We start from the raw sequence: 24,830 nt of genomic DNA on the forward strand, positions 1-24,830 counted from the left end.
AGGGACACAGACACTCAGAGAGAAGGCGGCCGTGGGAAGACAGAGGCAGAGATGGGAGAAATGTGTCTCCAGCCAAGGGACAACCCAAGGGGGCCACCAACCACCAAGAGTGAGGAAGACGTGAGGGAGGATTCCTTCTAGAGCCCTCCTGAGGGAATTTAGACCTTCTGACACTTTGATTTCAAACTTCTAGATTCCAGAATTGACAGAAAATAAATTTGCTGTTTTTACACAAAGTTTGTGGTCATTTGTTACTGTGATCCCAGGAAACAAATAAAATGGAGTAATTGGAATAATAATAATAATAATACAATGGAATAAATAGAATCACAAAAAGTGTATACTCTTTGTGCCGGTTTCTTTGCTGATCTTGCATCTGTGAAGTTTGTCCATGTTGTGTATAGCAAGAGTTCATTCCTTTTCATTATTGTGCATTATTCTAGCTCATAAATACACCATGAATTATTTACCCATTCTAATGTTAATGTCCATTTGGATTGTTCCCATTTTTTTACTTTTACAAATAATGCTGCTGGGAACGTTCTTGTTTTATTGTGGTCATGTGTCCTGGGTATAGAGCTAGGAGTGGAATTGCAAGGTTGTTGTTTTTTTTTTTAAAGATTTATTTATTTGTGCCTGCAAGAGCTGGGGGTTATAGGCCAGACATGCAGGGGGTAAGAGGATTCACCAGAGTCAGAGTGGGGAACAAAACAGGCAGATCAACTGAGGTACGCTGCTGAGGGGAGCAAGGGGCGAGACAGGAGAGGTCTGCTGCACCATGTGAGTTGCTCCCTGGCCAGCCGGGGATGGAACTCATGCTGCAGAAGTTGTGGATTGCTTCATAGTGCTGTACTTAACCCCTTGCGTCACCAGGGAGACCGGAATTGCAAGGTTTTATGGTAATTACAGTCATACATGGTTCAACGACAGGGATATGTTCTGCCAAATGCACCATTTAGTATTTAACTGTTGTGTGAACGTCATAGAATATATTCTACAAACCTTGATGGTATTGCCTACCTAAGTTCTATGGTACAGCCTATTGGGACTACCATTTAATATGGGGTGCAAAGCTGACTGAAATGCTAAGTGACACATGACTCTATGTTTTACTTTTTAAGGTTTACAGTTTTTTTTTAAGTAATGGCACCATTTTACACCCACTAATGTGTGAGAGTTTCATTTGATCCACATCCTGTCAACACTTAGAATTGTCAGCCTTTACATTTTAACCATTCTGGTGGGTGTCTGTGGGTATCTCATTGTGGTTTTAACTTTCATTTTCCTGATGAGTCATGATGGTGAGCACCTTCTCATGGTTTCTGGGAATTTGAGTATTCTTGTTTGTGAAGTGCCTGTTCAAGTCTTCTGTCCATTTTTGAAAATTGGGCTGTTGGGTATTTTCCCTTTGATTTGTGGGAGTTCTTTACATATGCTGATACAAGTCTATGGTTAATTGCATGTGTGAGAAAGATCTTTTCTGCACTGTGATTTGCCTTTCTTTTAATGTTGTCTTGCAATGAAGAGAAGTCCTTGAATTTAAAGAATCAATTCTGTAGATCTTTTCTAGTGGTTAGTGCTCTCTCTGTCCCATTAAGAAATCTTTGCCTACCCAAAGGTCATGAAGATATTCTCCCAAGTTTTCTTTTAAATGCTTTATGGTTTTGTCTTTTTTTTTAAATATATAGGTCTATGATCCTTAACACAAGAACATTTTAAATCTCGACAGAGCTAAGCCTCTGCCTGTCCACCCCACCCCTCCCAAGCTTGGTGGCCCCAGTGTTTGGGAAACATCCCCCCTCCTGGGTTGCCAGCTTCAGTGCCTTTTTCTCTGGCTCCAGCCCTTTCTCCAAGCCCTGGAATTAATGAAATCTCTGAGCTGCCTGTGGTTTTCAGGCTGAGTACTGCTTCCAACCTCTGTCAGGACTCAGCCAGCAAGTGGGGTCCCCCACCCCCTCTGCATCTGTTTTCCCTCCTGCTGCAGAGCTCACCAGTTTACAGAGCTCTGAGTCCCCAGACTGAGATAAGTAATCTCCAGGGAGCCTCTTGACCCTATACGTCCTCACTCCCTAAATCAACCCCACAGCCTGGGTTCCCAGCATCTTCTTGCTACCTATTCATGGACTTATGGGCAGGAAGAGCTTGTCCCATCCCAGGACAGCAGATGAGTTCCATCACCAACCACATTGACTGCAGTGTCCGCCTGAAATAGTGTTAAAAAGGATTCTGAGGATCTCCAGGTTCAGCAGGTGAGAATCAGATAGTTGCTTGGCCCTGTGTTCTGGGAGCAGGAGTTGGCATCAATTGCGCATTAGGATTCATCGACAGTAGAATTTAAATGACTGGTGCAAGGGCACTCAGCTATGAATTAATAGAGATGATATGGAAGTCAGGGGATTATGCATCCAACAGAGAGGCATGTGCTTGTTTATTTAGCAACTGTAGGTTGGTCACCTACTATATTTCAGCCTCTGTGTTGGGCATGAAGGATTTCCTGGTAAACACAACCTCTTTTGGAATAGCCCTAGTCCACACGATTTCCTTGACTCCAATATTCAGTAAATAGAATTAACAAATCACGGATCTCATGAGGGGCATCTGCCAATTAGGGAGCCTGCTGTTACTCACTCCTCCACCCTCTAGCTCCAGGCCTAGGGTGGGATTGTAGAACAATTTTAACAAGTGAAACTTGGTGAATAACCGGGATTCCATAGTTGAAATGTTTTCTTCCTAGGTAAATTTTAGAAAATGGGTTTACAAACGAAGCCTGGAAACAAAAGGGTGTGAAAACCCCAATTGCTAATGAAAGGGATCAGGGGACTGTCAGAGTTTCTACAAGGTCCGCAGGGACTGCTTATATATCGTTTGTGGCACATCCCCTGGTCCTGCCCCAAGGCATGGCCTTGCTCGCTCTGAGCTGACCTCAGGGCTCTCTACCCTTTCCTAGACGCACACCCACACGGACAAGTGCACACACACAAAGGGACACACGCAAGACACACAATCACATGTGCACATACACGGGAACATATACACAGACACAAACATCCCTCTCTCCCCTCACCCCACCTCCTACCCCCCACTTTCAGCACAGTAGTTGAAAGCAGGGATCTGGGTTCACAGAGCTTAGGTTGAGGCCCCTCTGTTCTACTTTGAGCTAGTTGGCTTTGGACAAGTTACCCTCTCTGAGCCTCAGTTTCCCCATTTATTAGAGGTTGGTGAGGAGTCCTGGACTTAGCACACTGCTCAACAAATGTGGTGTAGCTGTCTTCCCCAGGGCCCCACTCCCCACACAAACACACCCCTTGGGGCCCCATTCAGACCACTGGCGTAAGCTCTTCCCAGAAACTGGGGCAGCAGGAGGGGTGTGGCCAGGCCCTTGGAGTCTGGAGGAAATTCATCCCGGAGCCCCCTACCCCAAGCTTGGCAAGCAGCCGGGAACATGGTAGAGACGTAATCAAAGCCTTTTATGGGAGGGAGGGTAGGAAGGCCAGGGTTTTGCGCTTAATCTTCTGGTTCTTTCCCTCTGGGAAAGCCCTAATGTGTTTCAGAGGGGCAGCATGTGAGTGCTTTCTAGACCAGGTAAGAGGGGAGAAGGCTGCTGCTGCCTCCACTGGGTGAGAGGGGCCCTAGGAGGTAGGCCCCAAGCCGGAGTCCACCTGGGCCCTTGCTGCCTGCCCGGGCCCCCTGTTCTGAGCTGCCTTCATGTCCATCGCCCTGGCTGGGCCCTGGCCAAGTTCTCGCTCGCTGGTGAGGGCCAAGCCAGGGCCGTGCCAGGCTCAGTGGAGGCCCTGGGCCAAGAACAGCAGAGCCGTTCTCAGGAAAGCTGGGGATTAAGCTGCAGGCTGGTGGGGTCTCAGGTATCCGCCTGAGATGAGGGCAGGACAACTTTATAGCTGTGAAGAGCGATGAGATGAAGGGAATGACATGAGTCACTGCCCTGGGAATAGGGGAACAGAATGCTGCCTAGGCTTGAGGACCGTCTTCAGGGAGGAACAGAGGCCATGTGCCTCCTGACTTCTGCCCCAAATAGACCCTGAACCTCTCCCCCAGCCCATCCTGGGCCCTGGACAACAGGGGCCCAGCTCCTGTGCTGAGCCCAGGATGTACCGAACTTGAGATTATAAGTCCCCTGAGTCTCCCAGAGTTGGGGTTCACCTGAAGGAATGGGTAGGAGGATGTGGCTGGTGCAATGCAGACAGTCCCTTCTGCTGGGGCCTGTTTGTGCCTGGCTGTAGCTGCTGGGTCTGTTGTGAATGGCGGTTCCAGTTAGAGGACAGGGCTTCTCCTGTCTGGGGTGTGTTTCCCCCATTCCCATCCTGTCAAGTGCAACCCATCCTTCAGGACTTGCTTAAGAGCCTACTCTGTCAGCTAGGCAAGGGCTCTCTCTTGCTCTCTCAGCCCCCTGCTTCTCTCTCTGCAGTGGCATTGACCACAGAATTGTCACCATCTGCAAACACCTCTGCCTCCTTCAGAAGCACCCCAGGGCAGAGCTGCCCTTCTTCCTTCTACTCTCCATCCTTATTCTCTTGACTGTCGTGGTCTTACAGCCTGCTGAGCTGGGCCCACCACTGGCAGAACTCCATGGGAGCAGGTGGATGCCTGCCCTGACCTAATCTTCCGTCTGGGCTGCCTCTAGGCCTCTCCCTGTGGACCCAGCGGGTGGGGATGTCTGCAGGGACGCTGACTCAGATGTTATTTTGGGCTCCCCTTGGGCCCAGCAGGCTGTGGGGCATCAGGCCTGTTTAGACGGCTGTGCCGGATATGACCGATTCCAAGCGTTTGGGCCTCCACGGGGCTGGGTTGAGAAGCGGGCCAAGGCAAACGCCAGCTGGGCAGGGCCAGGCAGGGAGGGCAGCTCAAGGGATCCAAGGATTGACCATGGCCCTGCCTACCTCAGGCCTTATTCTTAGCTCCAGGGATCGTAGGTGAGGCCCTGAGCCAGGAAGCTGGTGCACTTACCCTGAGAGGTCATTCTCTGGCAGACCTCTGGTCATTCTCTGGCAGATCCTCAGAATCCCCCAAATTAAAGACTATAGCTTCAGGGATCATTTCTGTATTCATTTAGAATCCCCCAAGTTGGAATGCCAGTCAGCCAGGGTCAGTCCTCACAGGACATAATCTCTCACACAGACACACACCTGTGTGCCATAGCAGTGGCCTGAGGCCCAGATCACGCAAGACAGGCTGTTCACATAGAGAAGCCCATCTCAGTCTGTGCCTCTGACACCCAGGAGAGACCCCGCTTCAGAGCAGCCATGTCAGAAGCTGTCCAGTCAAAGACTGAGGAGCAGGTACTGGGGGCTCCATCCAGCTATATGCCCTGTGCCCTGTGGCCCTGGGCCATCTCGCTCCTTCCCTGAGCCTCAGCTTCCTTGCCCTTAAAAGGAGCTGTCTGGGGTCTACCACTTTTCGGCCCCAGTACCAAGAGGCCTATGGGAGAGACATCCCCATGTCTGCTGTTCTAATGTGGCCATCTAGAGGGGCAGGTAGGATCTGACTCTTCTCCCTGAAGTCATCTGTCCTCGGCCCTTGTCCCGGGCCCCAGCCCAGAAGTGTTTAAGAAAACATGAAAATCCTTAAGCCCTGTCCACCATGTCCAAATTAAAAACAGAAGGTTTGGAGTGCTGCTGTTAACTCCTGCCGAGCAGACAGCAGGCCTGGGCCTGGGGCTGGGGGCCAGGGCTGCCCCTCTGCAGGCTCCGTGGTCAAGCGGCACATTCAGGACTGGCTGGAGGGATAGGGTGGCATGTCAGCCATCCTCAGGCCAAGGCCCAGAGATGTGCTAGGGCCACCTGAGGAGTGGGCCTGGGCGCTCCAGTGGGGACAGAGACACACAGACAGCACCCTCAGGGCCTTAACTTGCTTTGTCACAGGTTGGGGAAGACTAATGTGAAGCTAGAGGCCTTGGAGGAAGGAGAAGCTGGCCTTCTCAGAGGGGCCCCACAGCTGGCCTCTGCTCTGAAAGTGAGAAAGAGGAGGGGAGGCATTTGTAGGCAGGACGCCAGCAGGGGCTAAGGCTGGGGTGTCCCTGCCTTTGTGGTTGTGGATGTAGGGACAATGGTGGGCCTCTTTTTATCCTTTTGGTGTGAGCTGTCCTGGTCAAGATCCAAAGTTTCTAGCTTCAGCCCCCATAGAATTTGGGGATTCTATACACCTCACTGTACAGAGGGTAAGACTGAGGCTCAGAGCAGGGTGTGACTTGCCCAAAGTCACATGGGTGCATCCTGTATGAGAACTGGCACCCATGTCTCTGTCTCCCAGACACAAAGTCAGGGCTTGGCTAGTAGGGCCTGGGCCCTGGTGGGGAGCAGTCCACCTCTGATCCTTGAAAACTCCTCTCAGATCCCTGCCTCAGCTGTAGTTCTAGTTCTACCTGGGCTGCCAGGCAGGTGGTAGAGCTGACTCCACAGGGCCAGGCCCCTCTGGACTGAAGACACAGCTGGCCTGGTCGGCCCAGCATTCCGGCAGCCACCCAAGTATGTGGATGCAATGTGGACAGCCGTTCTCACCACGTTCCCAGAGCATGCACCAAGGAAAACATGGAATGTTTCTTGCATGACAGTCTCCCTCCAAAGTCGTGAATTCCTGCGGAGGGCAGTGAGGAGGGGTCGTCATTGTCTACAGGGTGGAGCTTTGCCACAGCACATACAGGCCTGTCTGCAGACGTGGGTCCCGGGGCTGTGCCCACAGCTAAGACAGTCTGTGCTGGCTTCATGGGCGGGTGGGCCATGGGTGTGCAGCTACATTCTGTCCACCCAGGCAGTCAAAAGACCCTGGTCTCATTCGCATGGCTGACACCTTGCATCTGTTTCCTGTTTTGGGCACTCAGCTGGAAGTTCCCTGCCAATGTGGGCACTGGTATGGCCCTATGCACATGTGCCCTCAACCCTGCCCTCTGCAGGCAGTCGGTGCAGCTCCTGACCTCGCTGCACACACTGACCTTTCCCCTGTCTGTGTCCTGCCAGATCACTAGCTGGCACGTGCACTGCCCTGTACTTAGAGCAGAGGCATGGCCTTAACCTCCTCTGGCTACAGGGCTGCTCAAGTCAACCAGCTTGGGTTCTCCCACTGTTCAAACATGGCTTGCATAGCTATGTTCCACGACTCCTAGCCTCAGTTTCCTCCTCTTCAACTGGGTCTGGTTTTTCCCATCACATGACCACTGTGAACAGGACAAAGGACAGTGGCAAAACACTTTGTTTCTGCACTCAGGATTGGTTGGGGTACTTTGGAGATAGAATGTGTACCTGAGGGGGAGTTATGCTGGAGGCCTGATCCTTTTGGCCTCTCAGTGCAGGGCCTCTTCCCAGAAGGAGGGAAGCTTTAGCTTTGAACTTGGAGGTTTTAAGTCCTTACCAACAACCTGCTGCGGAGGTCAGCTACCCAGAGAAGGCACACACCAGCACCCTGCTCTACAGAGCTTCCATCAAAAGAGGACTGGCTTTTGAGAGTCCTGAGAGGGCGGGGCTAGGGTGGGGGCCGAGGGAGCCCAGAGCAACCTGGGAGCTGTCTTCATTCCTCCCTTAGAGGCAGGGCTAGCTCTGGAGGAGGGGACCTACGAGACGGGTTTTGGAGGTTGAGTAGGAGTATGTCAGCAGGCCAGAGCAGAGAAGGAATTTTGATCGAAGGTGTAATATGTGCAAAGGACCAGAGATGGCAGGAAGTTCGGGATACTCGGGGAAGTGCCAGATGTTGGGAAGGCTGAACTTGAGAAGTGCGATCGTGAGACAAAAGGAGAGACTGACTGGTATGATCAGAGGGCCTCAGGTCTGTGCTATGGGGCTGGGTGTCATCCGGAAGGGGGAAGGGAGCCAGCGACGGGAGAGACACAATCAGATCTGAAGACGGAAGCAGTCGTCCAGGTGAGACAGGTGAGTGTTGAGGTGATCTAAGGTGGTATGGAAGCACGATGAAGAAACATGAAGAAGTCAGGGAGAATTCTGGAGCAGGTTGACCCGGAGAGAGGATGCAGAGTTGGGTGGGATTCCGTGATGAAGTAGGATCTCGCAGGAAGGAGCTCTGAGCAGGGATGTGAAGGTCCAGGCTGGGGTGGGCAGAGCCGGGTCAGCCTTGGAAGGTCTTGATGCCCCCTCCCGTCCAAGATGGCTGCCTCTTCTGCTCAGGTCTCTATGTCTCTGGCTGGTACGGGGAGCTAGGGTGCCCGCCCCCCTACCTGTTTACATCGCTCACATACTTCTGGACTCTTATCTCGAAGGGTCTGTCGTGCGTGCCCACCTTGCCAAGTGGTCCCATCACTGCTTGCCTCCTAAATCAGGCTCCTCTCCCAACACCTCCTTGCTCCTGCCACACCCTCCTGGTGCTGCCCGCCTCACTCTGAGTCCCACCCAGCTTGGGAGGCAGAGGGGCCCAGAGGTGAGCCTAGGGCCTGCCTGGGAGCTCTGCAGTGCAGATGTCCTGGGTGACCTGGTTCTCAGGAAGTGTCCCTAAGATCTCCAAGCCTGCTGCACTGCTCCAGGCCCCCTCCCCAGCTCCTGGAGGGATGGTCAAACCTGCTCTCCCTCGCAGGGCCTGACCCAGGGCCGAGTGGGAAGCGGGCCCATACCAGTAGCTATTCTCAGGAAGCGAAAACCAACCACAGCCCCTTAACAACTTGAAGGACACTGCCATGGCTCTTTTGAGTCTCATGCCCCTTATCTATAAAATGGGCACATTCCTTTATATATTCACCCTGTACCGAGCCTCAGGCATGGACATGAGCCATGTAGAGCCTCAGCCCCAAGTCCACAATCTCGACAGGTGTTAGACAAGCACAAAGGCTCTCTCCAGAGTGTCTCATGGTCCAGGAATATGGCAAGGGAGTGCCTCAGGGGGACTGAGGGAGTAGGAAAATGTTTTGAGGGGGCAGTTTGGGAACCTGCTCATTATTTGCTCTGAGGAAATGGAGTGAAGGAAGGGTAGACGTTGAGCCATGAGGCTGGAGAGGTTAGTAGACCATGGGAGTGAGCCTAAGACTTTACCCCGAGGCCATGGGGAGCCATGGAGGGCTTGAGACAGGGAGCATCAGAGTCAGGGCTGCATGTGAGCAGGTGCCATGTGGACAATGGGCTGAGGCATGTGGGGAGTTTTGTTAGGAGGCAGTTGAGGGAGCCAGAAGAGGTTCAAATCAGAGGTGCTGTCCAAGACTGGTTTCTGACCCAACTGGTTTCTGACCTTGGATTGGGGAGACATTTGGCACCAGCCAGGCTTCCCTCCTAAGTCCCAGACCCACATATCCACTTGCCTGCTGGGTGCCTTTGCCAGGATGCCCTCAGGCACCTACTCACCATATGTCCATACAGTGTTCCTTCTCGGTGCCAGTCTCTTTCCAGGAACCCGAAGTCCACTGAAGAGGCTATTTCAATGGAGGAATACTACTTCCAGGGAAGCATGGGGCTGTGGCAGCCCAGAGGAAGCACTGACCCTGCTTCAGTTGTCAGTGAAGACTTCCTGGAGGAGGGAACCTTTTAGTGGAGTCTTCAAAAACGAGATGTTAGCTAATTTAAAGGGAGAAGAGGGCACTGCCATCAGGGTGACCACATTTCAGAAAGTACAGACAGAAGCAAGAAATTGCAGGCTGGACTTTGAGTGGAAAGTTTGAAAAAAGAAAATGGAAAGAAAAAATGTGGAGAGGCCAGTGGGGCTGCATCCTGCCAGATAAAATGCCAGACTAAGGAGTTTCACTGTTTTTGCAGAGGTAATTGGGACCCAGCGGAGGTTCAAAGCAGATGGGTGGCTTGATCAAATTTGCCTTTTAGACCTTGGGACATTGCCTCCTATGTGAGAACAACACACCAGAGCTTCTGGGCAAGGGGCTGGGAAGCAAACAGGGGCTGGGAAGCAAACCTTCACAGAGGAGGTGTCACTCAATTGGGCCTTGAAGGAGGGGAGGAAGGACATCTGGCCAGTGCATCTGGCTCACATCTGTGTCCCTGTGCCTGGCACACTCTGGGCTTGGAGAGAGAGCCCACATTGGTTGGTGGACCACAACTGCATCCTTCTTGGACAGAGGCAGCAAATGGTTTGGGTCCCCGCTGTAGCTCCACCCACACCGCTCAGCTCTGCTGAGTTTGTGACTTCAGTGAGCAAAACTACCGATTTTCTGGCCACAATTCACTCTAAGATCTTCTTCCCAGAGGTGAGCTCCTGAGAACTCAGGTGGAGTGGACAGAAAGGGGGAGAGGCACAGAGTACAACCTGTATCTCACACACACACACACAGCACGACACACTCATAAACATGCACTCACACACATGCACTCACGCATGCATATACATAACACATTGTCAACTACATGCAATAGTTTTGGTTGATCTCAGCCATAAGGGAGGACATTCTCTTGGATTCTATTGACTTTGGGTTCAAACACAGGCAAGACTGATGTATGGTGGGAGGAAGCAGAACAGCGATTATGGAGCGGGGGAGTGGTGACTGGAAGACAGTGTCAGGAAACTTCTGGGGGGCCTGGCAAAGTTCTATATATCGATTCAGGTGAGGTCAACACAAATGTGTTCATTGTGTGAATATTCACATTTGATTGGATGGAAGTTTGTGCTGGATTTGTGCATTTCTTTATATAAATAATACCATGATTAAAAGGTTAAAAAATTAGTCACAGTATGTTAATATATATATGTATGTGTGTCTACATACACAAATCTTTTGTGTGCCTGGCATCATCATCTACCTCAGCATATTTGGAAGAGTCCAGCCAATCTCTGCTGAGGGCTGGGTGGAGGGTGGTATTGACCGTGGAGTAGACCCTGCTTCCCTGCTCCCCCTACAGAGACCCACGGACCAGGCCCCTCAGGGAGGGGAAGAGCCCACCAGCTGACAAACACAGGCAGATCAGGCCGTTCACCCCTCGGGGCAGACCCACACACCCCTAAATAAACATTTGCTAACCAACTGGCCTTCCAACTCATAGCCTGCCCCCAACATTGGTCAGGACCCCCAGGGGCAGGCTGGAGAAGGACACAAGAGCTTGTCCCAGGTGTCTGGAAAAAGAGCAGCTGGCACAGCTGGCATGGACTCAGACAAAGCAACGGGCCAGACGGTCGGACATTTGCACATGCATGGTCACAGACACAGATTTGGAACCTGTCCTGGGACCCAGGCACACAGACGCTCTCTAATCCTGCTTTTGAGAGGGACTCGTCTCACCCTGCACACGGAGAACCTTGGGACAGGGCCAGTGCTGGAGCTGGTGACCTTTTGTTGGATGACCACAGTGCCCCAGGGAGACCCCCGCTGGAGCACAGACACTCACTGGAGAGACGGACACACCCGAGCTTGTTCTCTCGAGGACTTCGCCGTCTGGCCCTTTCTTGGCTGGACGGGGCTGGCTCCAAAAGCTGGATACTAGGAGGGGCAGGGGTTGCGAACAGAGTCCCAGATGGGAGATCCTAATCTAAGGCCTTCTGCTACACTAGGCTGGCACACGTGTCCCTGCTCTCTTGCCCCTGCGCCTCCTGATAACATAAACCTTCCACTACCCCAGCCCCGGAGGCAGGCCTGGGGGTCCCTCAAGGGCCCTCTTTGCCCCCTCCCATCCTCAAAGTGCTTTGCCAGTGACCCTTGCCCTCTCGCTGACCCCTCTGCATCTCCTGCCTCCCACCCCCCACCACATCCCCAGCCCTGACCTCATGTCTGCAGGGCCATGGGCGAGGGCGAGATAAGGCGCATTGCACGCTGCTCCCTCGTGGGTACCTACAGGAAAGGCGGGTCAGGCTGCCAGCCTCGAGAGTGCCCATGACTCACAGGTGGGCAGGGCCGAGGCTGGCTTCCGGGAGGAAATGCCACTTCCTCTGGATAAGACTGGAGGTTGGCTTTTTTTGCTTTATGGGTTGTGCGTTTGTTTTAAGAAGTCCTTCCCCGCACCCGTGTTGCCAAGATTGTCTCCAACAGCTCGTTCTGGCAAATTCAGAGTTTTGCTTTTCATATTTGTGTCTATTTTTCCTCTACCTGCAGTCACCTTTTTACCAGGTTAGGGCAAGGGATCCACTTGTAGCTTTTTTTCACAAGTGAGCCTATCTTCTCAACCCTGTTAACTGGTCCGTCCCTTCCCCATGGAACTGTGGGGTGTCAGGCTTTCTCTTTGCTGACCAGTTCCGACTGCCTATTTGCCTGTTCTTGCACCAATGTCATCTCGGTCGCTCCCCTCAGCTTTCTGGTACATGCTGACATTGTTCAGGGCAAGTCCTCCCTCCTTGATCTCTGTTTCAATCACTTGGCCATTCACGAATCTGTCATGTGTCGCTTAGCGCTGTCGTGGCCAACAATGGACTGTGTACCCAATAGTGGCCCCCAGATCATCGTGCATGCGGCCAAGGCAAGTAGCAGCCTGGGCCACCTGGGTCTTTGTCATCACATTCAAGGATGTCCACGAGATGACAAAATTGACACATGACACATTACTCAGAATGTGTGTCCTCGTTGCTAAGCTACCAGTGACTGTATATTTTAGAGCATGCCTATCATGTTCCTCAACAATATCCTGCTGGAATTAGGGATTTCCCTTAACAAAGGACCTCATGGATAAAGTGAGGGGGAAGGATGGAGATGAGGAGATTTGTGATTTTTAAGCAGCTGGGAGCTGCGAGCTGGACTATATGAGGAATGCCTGCAAAACAAGGACAAAAAGATTGTAAACCCAGCAGAAAAATGGACTGAGGGTAGGAACTGGCCATTTGCAGAGTATGGGAAGAGTCTCAAATGCACTCACAGTTAGAGAAATGCAAATCAAAACAACAGAGAGAGATTGCTTAACACCTATCTGATTGCTGGACACCACTGGATAATGCCAAGTGTTGGTGGATGTGTGCAGGAGCGGGCCTGAGTGGCATCTAGCTGTGTTTCGTTAAATTAAGTGCAAGCATATGTCCAAGCCCTCCACCCAGCCCTGCAAGGGCCCATCATGCACCACTGGTAGTGATGGTGTGGAGAGGGGCCTGGGTGCACATCCCTGGGTGTGGTGTCCTGCTCTGGGCACCAGGCAACAGTTTGAAGCAACAAGCCTGGTGGAGACTAGACTCTGTTGAAAGATCTGAAAAGCAGAGTGGGGAGTAGAAACACTAAGAAATACAGCTCTTTGCCCACTGCCATTCATGTAAATAAAAATCTTTCAGACAGTGGTATACACTTTTAAAAAGTGAAATAAAATTCACATAACATAAAAGTAACCATTTTAAAACAGAATTCGGCGACATTTAGTAGATTCACAACATTGTGCAACCACCCCCTCCCTCTAGCTCCAAGACAAATCACCCCCTGCCAGGAAACCTTGTCCTCACCAAGCCTCTCTGACTGTCCCCTCATCACAAGGTACATGTGAAATGACGGATGCTCACTGGAAGTGATGCGGAAAAATCTGCTGTGCTTGAGGCCAAAAAAAAAAAAAGATAAAGCAGAGGTTCAGACTCTCCCTAATCCAGGCACCCAGGAGCAGAGGCTCTGGAAGGATCCTGGAGCTCCCACCCCCCCTCTCCTGGCACAGAAGGAAGTGGCGGGGACGCAGGCTGTCGGGCATGGGAGCTGAGGATGTGGAGGGAAGTAGAGGCGGACCCTTTGGGGGTGCCTGGTGCTGCACTGTTGCGGGGGCCTGGAGGAAAGATGTGAACCTGATGGTCAGTTCAAGCCACACCTTCTTCTGGCCCCCAGGCTCCAGGCAGAGCAGGGTCTGCTTTTCCAAGCAAGAAATCCAGACATGTGGCTTGCCAGACACCCTTTTTTCATTTTGGATTTGAGAATTTATTTATAAAAAGTCTTACCAAGGTATAAACATTCTGGGCCTTTGCACATGCTATGGACTTGGCTGGAATGTTCCCTCCAAGCCCCCCTCTTACTCTGTGTCCTCCTGGTGAACTCCACCACCCATTGGGGCACCTTCATCAGGAAGCTTTTTCCAACCCATGTCCTGCACCCAGCCGCCCCACCCCCCTCACCCCGCCCCGCCCTGGCCAGCACTCTCTCCTCGGGGAATCTGCAGCACCTCACGTGATACTCATCCTCCACTTCCATATCAGTCCCCCCACTACCCTCACTTGGGGTTTCTCTCCAACAGGAAGCCCTGTTTTTTCTGAGGGAGGGGGGCCCCAGTGGGGCTCAGGGGCACATGGATGTCAAGTTACAGCTGTGGGTCTCACAGCAGGCCTGTCTTCCCAGTCCCAGGTGATCTGGGTTTGAATCAAAGTGGTCTCCAGGTCCCTGCTCATTTCCCCTTGGGTACCCTCCCCAGTGCCTTGGGGTCTGGCACAAATCTGTCCTCTGCTGTCATAGAGCCTTGGACCCTGGGCATTCGCTGTGTGAGGACAGGCAGGATCTCAGGCCCCAGAGGCAGAGGGGAGACAGGTGTAAATCAGGCTCCCACCTCTGGGGGTCTTTTCACTGGGCCCAAGTCACCTTCTTCCATCTTAGCTGCCCTTACTTGGCTTGAAGGATGGGGGCACCATGGGCACCCTGTTCAGCACCCCCTGAATGTTTGGGGCCATCTCTCTCGGGTCTCAGCCATGGGACGTTCTCAGATCCTCCATGAATCCAAGGATCTGCCCCCTCAGCAGCATCACAGGCCCTGTCTCTGAATTGGTGGCTCTGCCCACAGAAATGGCCTGTTTGGGCAAGTCTGGGGGATCTTGTTCGAGCCCCCAGTGTGGGCGCTTGAGGGGTAGAGGGCGTTTTGGAATCACATCCTTTGGTTTTCTGTGCAGCTCGCTCCCCAGGCTGCGGCTCCCCTCTTCTTGGCGGTACTGCCCTCCTCATGCTGTTGACCTTGGCTCAGGGTTTGCGGGGGCTGGAGCTCTCACACCATAAATTCCTGTCTTCTAGGAATCCAGCCTGGGAAAGAAAGGAAACACGGAGGAGAATATTTGATTAACATTTTTCCAGCGTGACCACATCACAGAGACGTGTGGCCGGAATTCTCACCCTGGACTGGGTGGGGCGAGACTCAGCCGGTGCCCAGTGTGGAGAGGATGGGGTGGTCGGGGGCCCTTTAGGTCTGAGGGGTAAGTGGAGCCCCCATTCCCCACCAAGCTAGAGGGTTTGGGATGGGAACTGGGCCAGATCAGACACCTGAAGCCTGGAAGAACTTACCTTTGACCTCAGTGGCTCCAGGTCCTATACCCTGAGCTTGGGATGGACCCAGGATGGGGGTGGGGATGGGGTGTCTGACTTTGTTTTAACCCTCTGCTCCCCACTCTGGACAGAGCCCCCTGTAACTCCAGATCGCATCTTGACCCTAATTCCAGACTCGGACCTGGCCCAAGGTCTGCAATGACCTCTGACCGCAGCCAATTCTGGGCTTTCCTCTCACTGAGCTTTCAGTCTTTCACATCTCCTCACTGTCCCTGAGCTCCTGTGGCCTCACCCTCTGGGGCTAGCTCTATGGAATTGTACCTCCCCTCGCATTTTCAGGCTTCCAAGTCTCTGGCCATCAGCCGCCTCTCCTCCTCCCCTGGGCCCACCTGTGCTGGCCCCTCCCACCCGCTCAGGCATCTTAGCCCGCACCACCTTTATGTTCAGCCTTCTTTCTACAGCTCCTTTCTCACTGGCATTTCAAACATTCCACTGAGGAAATGCAAAGAAAACCCTCCTTGAACCCCACTTCCACCTCTGGCCTCTCACTTCCACCTCTCACCTCCCCGTCATGGCCAAACTCTCCAGAAAGCTGTCTGCACAGTTGTTTCCACCCCTCACCTCCCTCTCCCTCCTCAGCCCACTCTGTCTACTTCCGGGGCCCACAGACAGCCCTCCCGAGGGCAGCGGGGATCCTCGGAGCCCAGTCTGACGAGCACTGTCACATTTAACTTCTGTCCAACTGGGCGACATTCAATACTAGGCCCCTCCTACACCCTGGAACTCTCTTTCCGGGCTCCTATGACCCTGCTTTGCCTTCCTTGGTCAAGACAGTGCCACCTCTGCCTGGCTGTCCCTTGGGCACCTGTTCTCAGTGGTCCAAACCTAGACTCCTCCTCTTTACCCCAAAAGGCCCCCCGCCCCCGCCACAGTTCTCACGGCCCGGGGAATCACATGCTTCTATTGCTGGGCAGAGTCATTACTCTCTTCCTCCCCGCCCCGGCCACAGCCCATGGCGATGCCCCAGAAAGCTTGTCTATGTTTGGCTCTCATATTTATCCACTGGTCTATTTCTGCTCCATCGAGACCCACCACTGTCCTCTTAGCCCACCCACCTGTCTCTTTACCGTTGCTCCCCACCCTCATCTACACCCCTGGCCTCCTCACCACATCTCAGCACCAGCCCCCAAACCACCCCTTCACCCACCTCCACAATCTTCCCATCACCACTACTCCTTCACCACCACCTCTATCACCGCCCCCAACCTGCCCCTACCTGCCACAGCCCCCTCTTGACACCCCCGCCAATCCAAGTTGTCACCACTTTTCACCCACCTTTCTGGGATAACTTTCCAGCCTGTCTGCCCTCATCCACTCCTTTAATCAGCTTTGATTTTTAAAAAATGCTAGTCATCATACCACTTGCCTAAATTCACCAATAACTTCCTACCACCGGTAAGATAGCCACGAAGCCCTGGGTTACGTGGCTCCAGCCTACTGCACCAATCTCAGCTATGCTCTCTTCTTCCAACACTGCCCCAGCTGATCTGGCCACGTTGGAGTGCACTGAGCTCCCCTCACGCCACTGGAGCCGGCTCTGCCTCACCTCCCTCCAGTCACCATGTGATCGACTCATGTCTGCTCACACACCATCCTGGTGCAGATGTCCCCTTCCTGAGAAATGTTCCCTCAGTCCCAGACCCCTGCTGGGCTGCCTCGGGGCTAGAGAAGCACACATCATGATCTTGTGACTTCAAATTTGGACACCCCCAGGTGCAGAGACTGTGTCTCAGTACTTACCACCGGTTCCTGTGCCCGTTCCAGATACAGGCTGGCCACTTAAAACTATTTTCAGAATGAGTAAGTCCAAAGAGAGGGCCTGCCTATGGTCCCTCCTAGACTGTGGGCTCTGGGTGGGTGGGTGCAGGTTTATTTCCCTTGGTGCTCAGGGGCCAGGAGAGGGCAGGGAGTGAGCAGGTGCAAGGGCTGACTGAGTTGCTGCTAATGAAAAGCAGAGGCGGCAGTGGGGCCAATGAGGGGGAGGGGCTGCTCTCCCAGAAGTGGGGCCTGGTGGACACAGAGTGATGAGCAGGGCAGGATGGAGTCTAGGCGTCTAAAGAGACCAGGGGATGCTGGGGCCCAAGTGGGGAAATGGGAAAGAGAAGCAGGCCCAGGGAGTCTGTAGGCAGGAAAAGAAAGGGGGGTTGGGGGGGACACCCCCAGTCAGGGAAGAGATCCAGAGCACCATGGCAGAGAATGTCCTCGTTTGACAAAGGGGGTCTGAGGCCTAGAGAGGGCCAGTGGCTTGTCCAGGTTCACATCATGGTTGGTGACAGAGCAGGACTCTAGAATAGCACCCCAACTGTGGGACATGGGGTCAAGCTCCAGAAGACACCGCCTTGCTTTGGCCTTCACTTCCTGTGCTCATACGTCACACCTGGACCCCATCTGGCTCTCAGTCTCTTCTTTTCTCTGCAACTTGCTCAAATCTGTCCCCTTGCCCCCCAACCCTTTCAACTCTCCTGAGCTAACTCTACCACCAGCCTCATGCTCTCCCAAGTCTGATAACCTTCCCACCCACCACTACCAGGCCCTGCAACCCTTGTCCTGCACTGTCCTCAGCTCCTCCGTAGCATTAGTTTCCATCCCTCTGTGACATGTTTCCTTTCTGTCCCTGATGCCCAGACCCACCCTCTCCAGTCCTGTGCTGGGATTAATCCCGACATCCCCCTCCCCCTGCAAAGTCATTTATATATTTGTGTAGCACCTACTGAAAAGGTGGGGAGACTGGGGACTGGATTGGAGGGAAGCATTTTTCTTCAGAATATCACCAAAGGGTCCTATATTTCGTCTGGAAAAGTCATTTTTTATTTTTTAAGAAATTCAGTGCAAGAGGAGAAATTAAATGGATGCTGCACTTGTTCACAATACGAGCGGCACTTCCTGTGCCTCGCCGTGTGGCAGGCATTATCTCACTGCACACTCGCTAAGGTTCTGGGTGTAGTTGTCATTGGGGAGTCTCCTCTGCCACCCCCACTGCATTCCATGTGAAGAGACTTGAGCTAGAGAATGCTCCTGTCCTCTCTCTCTCCACCCTATTCTCCCCCAGGGGACCTGCATTTTCTGCTGTGCTCTATGGTAATTCCATGGGGTTATAACTGGCAGTGGTTGAGGGGAGGCCTGTACCCCACTCCCTTTGACTGGGGTCCATAGGGATGAGCGTTTGGAGGCCAACTGAGGCTCTGTTTCTTGGCTTGTTTTTTTCAATCATCATAACTTGTATTTCTTTTTCCTGTTTTATTGCAAAGGTTAGGATCTCAGGTGTATTATTGAATACAAGTGATGACAGTAGACAGCCACCCACCATAAATTAGTAGCAAGACTAATGTTTCATCTGTCTGACTGAATCCTAAAGCTACCTCTCAGTTCTGAACTTGCAAGGGAGGTATTATTGATAGGCCTCCTAATACTCCACCTTAGAGAGGTGGAACTGGGAGGCAATTTGCCCAAGGTCATATATTTATTAAATAGTAAAATTCCCATATAAATCCCAGTTAGTTTGACTTCAAAGCCCACAATCTTAACTACTATGCTGTAAAACCTCCAACAAAACATGTTTTAGAAGAACAATAATTTGACAGTGTGATACTAGAGTAAGATCAGAAATACATACCATTAGAATAGAACACAAAGCAGCTACTATATAGGTGAACCAATTAGATAGAAAAACATAGTTCTTGGTAAAGCAAGCATGGTAAAATGAACAAAATGGTCCACGACTCAGGGTGGGAGGAAATTAGCTAACACTTTATATTTAACACTAAACTTATCTCCAGTCAGATGACAGAGTTAAAATCTATAAATGAGTAATAAAATTCAACAGTAGCTAGCAGGAAATATTGAAGTCTTTCTTACCCTCTGGAAAAACAGTTGTAAGTTTTCCTTAACTTCTCTTAAACTTCCTGAGGAGTTTGCAAGTTTCCAAGCAATAGGAAAAAACCACAAGGGAAAAGGTGAATTTTTTGGCTCTGTAATGGATGGAATGGGGAGGAGAAGGGGCCAGAGGGCTCCTCTAGGAGCACACAACATGGACATGTGCAGAGTGACCATGGGGATGAAGCTGCAGGGACCAGCACTAGGAATCATCTTTGAAGACTAAGAAATAGACATCAACTCTATGTTGCCACTGCTCGGACTTCCTTGGTGACCTGTGACTGTGCATACAGCTCCCACCCCTGTGCACAGCTTCCTGATTTGTACTTCCCATGATTTACAAGAAAAATAAATATTTGGTCATTCAGATCATCAAAATATATTTCTCAGATATATTTGGCGATCTACGATCTACGATTCTGGCTCACAGTTCCCAAAACCCTTGGAATTTCCTAAGTGTTAAAAATTATAGGGGTTTCCTTTGTTATGTAAGTAGGGTGCCTTTGGAGTCACCTGGATGAGGACTGGTTCCACCCCAGACGGCTGGGGAGGGGAGAGGGCTGCAGATGGGGAGTTCAATTGGCTACCGCCAATGGCATGAGTTCATCCGCTGTGCCTTTGTAAGGAAGCTGTCTAAGCTCTCTCTTTGAGAAGGGGCTTCTAAGAGCTTCCAGGCAGGTGGAGTTGTGTACCTGGCCAGGGCATGGAAGCTCAGAGCCTTTCCCCCATCCCTTGCCTGGTGAATCCCTTCCATCTGACTGTTTCCAAGTTAGTCCTTTATAATGAGCCAGTGATCTGTTGAGTAAACAGATTTTTCTGAGCTCTGTGAGCCTCTCTGACAAAGTGATCAAAGCTAAGGAGGGGTGGTGGGAACCCCCAGTAGCCAATAGTGGCTGGTTGAAGCACAGGTGACTGTGAAAACTTGCCACCAGCTTCTGAAGTGGAGGGCGGTCTTGGGAGCTGGGCCCTTACCTGTGGAACTTGAGGCTATCTCTGTGCACATAGCACCAGGAGCGAGCTGAACTAAGTTGAATTCTGTGACACCCCGCTGGTGTCTGAAAATTGCCTGTTAGTGCTGGAAAGGTGCCACCCGCACCCACGTTGCGCTGGGCCTGGGAACCCGAATCGTATTCACATACACTTGGGTTTCCAGAGATGAACCTTCTCTTGCTTTCCCATCCCCCCACTGATTTCCCACAAAAGTGGTCCCTTGGGAGCTGCTTGGAGAAGTCTGGCACATGTAGGCGTGTGCACACCCACTGGGAAGATGCCGTGGTGGCTGGGCACAGGCCAGGCCCCTTCTGCTCTGCTGGGTCTTTCTGAGTGGCCATCTCACTCCAGGGTAATGTAGCTGAAGGCCCTGCCACCAGGCAGGAGGGAGCCGGGCCCAGCCTGCTGCTGCAGCACCACACACCTGCACCTGCTCCGACCCTGTCTTCAGGTCTTGAAAGCAGAGGGCATGTTCCAGACAGGACACGGGGCTCGGTCATTCCCATTTACCTCAGGTCGGCTCTGTTCCAGGTCTAGCTGCTGGGCTGGGATCCTCTGGGATCGCTGAGGGAACAGGGCTGACCTCCACCTTGTGCTTTCTAGGTCTGCTCTTTGCCCTTTATCCCGCTTAATCCAGCCCCAGCTGTCCCAGAGTGCCCCCTAGAGCTTGAGTTCTGCCCCCAGCTCTGTCTGGAGCTTGACTGGGCCCTGGTCCCATCTCCAGGCCTTTTTGAGCCCCTTCCCTGGTAGGCCTGACCCCTGACCCTGCCTTGTGCCAGGGACTCCAGCCAGAGCTGAGCACAGCACATGGCACAAAATGAGCTCTCAATAAATGTTTGCCAAATGAGTCAATTCCTCGACCGTCCCCTCAAATAGTCCAGTGAGCTCCTTGACCCATGCCCTCAGCCCTGTTCCTCAGTGTAGGCTTTGACCAGGAGACAAGAACTAGCTGGCCACAGCTCTCAGTTCCTGTCCCCCTGCCTGCACACACTGGGCCCCTGTCTGTCTCTCCCTTCTGCATTTGGAGAACCTTCTCCTGCACGCAGAGCAGGGCCCCAGCACCATGAGGCACCCTAGATGATTTTGTTCCGGGGTTTTCTGGAACTGGAACTGGGCTCCAGTTTACTTGTTAGTCAGGGTCCAGGGGGCCCACCTATGTCACTGTCATTGTGCCCCCTCTGAGGGGTTGTATTTCATTTGCAGGACTTGAATGAGGTTTCTGGGCAGCCCCATGCCCTCTGCGGCCTCTCCAAGCAGGCCATGGGGGAACAGTGCTGCAGGGCCTGCTGAATGTGCCTCCTTTTCAGCGCCCCCGTCACTTTCCCTGCCTGGCATCCCAGTTCAAAACAAATGAAATGGCCAGGCCCCGGGCGGGCCTGGGAACTCTGAGATTTACAAAGGGTGTCAGGGTAGGTGGAATGCATCTCCAGGCGTGCTTTGAGCTCTCCCAGCCTAGCTCACCAGGCTCAGGGCTCCTGGTCGCAGGCCTTGGAGAGCAGGTTACCCCCAGCTAGGAAACAGCAGCCTGTCCAGCTTTGCCCACACAGGACAGAGTCCTGGGGAAAGGCTTGGGACTGGGGAGACACTTGAACTCATGTGGCACCCTCTACACCTGCTGGGCTATGTGTCCCCAAATTGAATGGTTAGTGTACTCACCCAGGGGGCGCCCATCTGCGCAGGGACAAGCTGCAAGTGGGGTTCAGGCTTTTCTTGAGATTTGGATGCACTGAACTTTCAAGGGATTTGCCCTGATTTGCATTTCATGAGACTTTGCTCTGGTCCTTGACTGACTGGACAAGTAGTCAGCATCTGGGCACCCAGCTTCATCACTGCCCGGCTTGAAGCCTTCACAGAAGAAAGAACATGTTTTTAAAACACACACAAAAAACCCATCCTGTCTGAACTGAACATTTTCTCCCGCTTGTTCAACACCACAATTTACATTCCTGGGCCGGTCAGCAGCCAAGATATTTATAGCATGGCCCTGGCACTCCATCTTGCCTAATTGGCTCGGCCCGACGGGGCCCCCATCCGTCATGGTAAGTGGGCCTTTCACCAGCCTCCCGAGGACTCTCAGCCGGCCGGACATTCCCAGGCCTGGAGGTGGGGCCGGGGAGGTGGGCCCCTGCCCAGCCTGCTCCCTGTGCCCCCACCAGTGGGTCCACTTACACCAGGGAGTCCTCGAGAGTGAGTGTGTGAATCAGGTCCTCTTTACCATCCAGCACAGGGACAACCGGGACCCTTGATAGCATCATCTCAGTCCTTCCTAGGCCTGCACGCTGCCTTCACACTTCCCATGGCCCCTCATTCCATCCTTCTAACTTACAAAGATGCCTTTGTCACTTCTCAGCCTAATGACTTCATGCTCTCTGTAGAATGAAGCCTGGATTCCTCCATCAGCTCTGGAAGGACCTCACCATCACCCCATTACAGGGGTTGCTCTCTCTGCTCCAGACACAGTCAGCTGCAGGCCATTCCCCATAAGGGAAGGTGGGCACTGTCCCGCGTGGGCTCTTCCTTAGGCCTGACAGCTTCTTACCTCCTCTTGGCCTGCTTACCCTCCGTGTCTACCATACACACACCCTCCTCCATCTTTGCCTTTGTCCCTCACCACCTCCCCAAAGAGTTGGGGTCTCCTCCTCATACTCCCCGAATGTTCTGGAATCCCTCTCGAGAGCATCCAGCACACCCATTGCATTGGATTGTCCTTGCCTGAACTAGAACTCTCCAAGGACTGAGGGCAGGATTTCTCCATGCTCCCTACAGAACACTCCTCAGCCCTGCTGAGAAATCCATCTATTACTTTGTCCCTTGGGTCCTAAGGATTGAATGGTTTTTGCTCTCAAAAGTACTGTATGTCATCAATTCCCCAAAATAGTCTTCCCACTTTGAAACTGGGATGGCATGTCTAGTTTCATTGTCAGGGATTTGACCTTTCTTAATGGGCCACAGAACTATGGTGCATCTTTCAATCGATGGCTGCTAAGACTGGATGGAATGTAAGGATGCTAATTACAGTAAGATACTGAGACAGCATAGTGTTCAGGTCAGACCTTGAACCTGACTGACCTGGGTTCTGAAGCTGGCTCTGCCATATTCTGGCTGTGTGATGGTAGATGGCTACTTCTGGCTTTCGAGTCTCGGTTGCCACATCTGGAAATGGGAGAGTTGACATGACAGGCATACTTCATTTACTGTGCTCCACAGATATTGCTTTTTGTAGAACACCCTCCACCAGCAAAAAGATGATGACTCTCTGAAGGCTCAGATAATAGCCAGTATTTTTATCAGTACAATATTTTTTAATTAAGCCATGAACATTCTTTTTTAGACATAATACTATTGCACACTTATAAACTATAGTATAGTGTAAATGTAACTTTTACACGCACTGGGAAATCAAGTTTTGTGTGATTTGCCTTTTTGTGGCTGTCTGGAACAGACCCCTCAATATCGCCAAGGCATGCCTGTGCTGGCTTTCTTGGTGGTTGAGATGATTATATTCCTTATGAGAAAGAATGAAAAGTGTTCAATAAGTAAGAGCTGCTGCTATTTGGTTGTTAATCATAAAACAGTGATTTATAAGGAAAAAATGTATTTGGTCATTCAGTTCATCAAAATATATATTTCTCATCCATCTTCGCTCTTCATCCATAGTTCCCAACTCACAGCTCCCCAAAGTCTTGAAAGTGTTGAGAGGATAAAGGTGGCTCATGTGACTTCCATGGCGCCTGGTTGCCAGGGGAACCAACCGTGTGATTAGAAGCTGGACATTCCATTCCCACTGCTGACCTCCAGGGAGGGAAGAGGGGCTGGAGGTTGAGTCCATTTGCCAATGGCCAATGAGTTAATCAGTCATGCTTATGTAATGAAGTCTCCATAAAAGCCCAAAGGGACAGGGTTTGGAAAGCTTCTGGGTTGGTGAACAGATGGAGCTTCCAGGAGATGGCGCACCAGAGAAGGCATGGTAGGCTGCACCTTCCCCCGTCCTTGCCTTTTCCAGCGCTTCTATGTGGCTGTTCCCGAGTTACAGTCTCTTTATAATAAATCAGTGATCTGTTGAGTACTTGGGTTTGCTGAGGTTCTTGAGCCTCTCTAGCAAATGAAGCAAAAGTCTAAGAAGATTTGATTTGTAGTTGATTGGTCAAAAACACAGGTAACTGCTTGGGACTTTGGACTAGCCTCTGAAGTGGCCCGTGGTTTGGGGAGACCAAGCCCTTCACCTGTGAAATGTGACACTACCAACCAGTGGGTAATTTCAGAATTGAATTGATGACTTAGCCAAAAGACTTGATCTTAGCCAAAAGGTCACGAAGCAACACAGAATTGAGCTGAAGTCTTGGACACCCTGCTGTGTCCAAGAATTACTAGTGGTTGTGGGAAGTCTACCCACACTCTCGGTGCAGGACACCAACACACGTTCATTTGTGCAACAGAGATTTGAGTGCCAACGGAGAGCACAGCAGTGACAGGCAGATATGACTCTGTTGCCCTCAAGGATCTCAGTTTGGCTACAGAGACAAAGGGTAAATCCTTCATTGCAAATTAAGGTAAATTCTTACAAAGGAGGCTTGAGGAAACCTAGTTTGGGATGGCAGTAAAAGAGATAAAAGCCAGAGCACAGGGGACTGTGGTGATGGTGCACGGGTACCTTGGGGAAGGAGATTCTGTGGGGACTCAATCTGAGCAGGTGGGGGGAAGCAAACATTGTTTAAAAAAATAAACAGAAAAAAATAAAATGAAATAATCATATAATTAAAAAAAAGAGAGACAGAGATAAAAGCCAGTACCTGAAGGACAAGAAGGACCAGCTGAGCGAAAACTGTAGGGAAGA

At 51.8% G+C, this 24,830-nt stretch overlaps 1 long non-coding RNA gene across 1 annotated transcript; it reads right to left on the reverse strand.

Annotated features, from left to right (window-relative positions):
• Window positions 1–13,966: 13,966 nt before the first annotated feature.
• Window positions 13,967–23,714, reverse strand: LOC119240140 (uncharacterized). The gene is made up of 4 exons (XR_005124087.2): window positions 23,389–23,714; window positions 23,066–23,149; window positions 21,653–21,841; window positions 13,967–14,833 (listed from the first exon to the last, which is right to left on the reverse strand). It is a non-coding gene; the product is annotated as an uncharacterized LOC119240140 (long non-coding RNA).
• Window positions 23,715–24,830: the final 1,116 nt, after the last annotated feature.

The sequence above is a fragment of the Talpa occidentalis genome, unplaced genomic scaffold, assembly GCF_014898055.3.
Source record: "Talpa occidentalis isolate TD23 unplaced genomic scaffold, MPIMG_talOcc4v2.1 talOcc4.12, whole genome shotgun sequence".
NCBI lineage: Eukaryota > Metazoa > Chordata > Mammalia > Eulipotyphla > Talpidae > Talpa > Talpa occidentalis.